Genomic DNA, 1962 nt, shown 5'->3' with positions numbered 1-1962 from the left:
CTGTTCCAATCCCCGTACAGGACGTCACTGTGTGGTGCCAAAGGTCCCGTCTTCCACATCCAGAGTAAGGAGCAGATACTGTAATAGCCTGGGGTTCAGGGGCCCTCAGCTTTTCAACAAACTGCCAAGAAAACTAAGAGATCTACATGATGCGGATGTGGACTTTTTCAAAAAACATCTAGACAAGCTGCTTTCCGGGATCCCAGATGAACCCACTGCAAGGTACGAAGGTAACCTAAGGGCAGCAGCTACAAACTCTCTCTTAGATCAGTGGCCAGCCACGGCAAACTGGACTTGGAGAGGGTAGCAACAAGGGCGGTGCCCCAGCATGGCCTCAGCCGGATGGCTGAAACAAGTAAAAGAATAAAAGAATATATATATATATATATATATATATATATATATATATATATATATATATATATATATATATATATATATATATATATATATATAATATATATATATATAATAGTAGGGAATATAATTGCAAACTTACAGGGAAAAATTCAATTTAGCAATTCTAAATCAAATTTCACAATAAATAATATATGTATATAATTAAGAGAAATAACCTCTATTAGGTAATTCAATAGTGAAAGACATTATCCACACCATAAAGAAAAAATTTAAATATACTATAATAAATATTATTTTTAAAAAAACATTAAATTGACTACGCGCGTTTCGTGACTATATCTTTAAATCGATAATAATAAAATAATAAAATCGAAACGATATACACACACAACAAGCTTCTTTCAGTTTCTGTCTTTCCGTCTAACAAATCCATTCATAAGGCTTTGGTCGGTCCGAAGCTATAGTAGAAGACACTTGTCCAAGGTGCCACACAGAGGGACTGAACCCCGAACCATGTGGTTGAGAAACAAACCTCTTACCACACAGCCACGCCAGCGCCTATATGTAAACACTTCCTGAAATTTTATTAAAATTTCCGCCTCGAATACGTAATACTTCCTGCACCCACTTCTTACAGACTCTACAAACTGTTGATAGTTTTAGTATCCTTCCCGAACTAGGGATGGATCCAAGGATGGGGGCTGAGGGACACGTCCCCCACTCAAGAAAAGAAGTGCTCCCTTCTAAATAATGTTATTACGCACTTTTCTCTTGGAATAGTATTCTCTTCTGACCTTGTGCCCTCCTTTTGAAAACTTCCTGGGACCGTGTCTGCGAACAAAGATTAACCTAAAAAGATTAAGTTCTTTAGGATCATAAACCTGAAGAAGATATAAAGTAGAGAAGTCATGTTATCGATGAGGTTGCAAATGGCGTCGAAATGATTTTAACAAACCTTAAATGATTGATTGAATAAGTAACAGAACTATCAATCAAACCATCGATTACTTTATTGGTTAAATGTTAACGAATTGACTAATAAAAATCTTTTCCATTATAGGCATAAGGCTTGAAAATTTGATGGGAGGGGGAAGTTGATTAAATGGAACCCAGTGCTCAACCGATACTTATGACAGAATTATGGCAGAATTTGAACACAGAACGTAAAGTCGGAAGAAATAGCACTATTTTCTCTGGCGCGGAGGAAACCTGATCGTGAGCCCCATTATGTTTTCTCACCTTACACGTTATGAAACAAAGTTATTATGACATTTGCATCAAATGTTACTCATGTATATATAAACAGTTAAGTTTATATAAAAAATGGAAGTAAAATTATAAAAAAGAAAAAAAAGAAAACGAGGAGTGGCTGCTATTTCAAACTTGTCGAGCGACCACAAGAACTTCCCGCTTTCAAGCAGAACATCAAGGTCAATTCACCGAGTTCCTCTGCACGGCAACGCTTGTCTCTGAAAAAGGTAAACAACCACCAGTATATGTTATAACTGCAAGGTGTCATCGTAAATGCTTCGCTGTCTCCAGACAAGGTCTCTTAATTTAATAATATCAGGACATCTTGTCGTAACGCTGTCCCACAACATG

Source organism: Octopus sinensis, linkage group LG13 (assembly GCF_006345805.1).
Source record: "Octopus sinensis linkage group LG13, ASM634580v1, whole genome shotgun sequence".
NCBI classification, from domain to species: domain Eukaryota; kingdom Metazoa; phylum Mollusca; class Cephalopoda; order Octopoda; family Octopodidae; genus Octopus; species Octopus sinensis.
The sequence above is the reverse complement of the archived record's forward strand: the minus strand, read 5'-3'. Positions refer to the sequence as shown.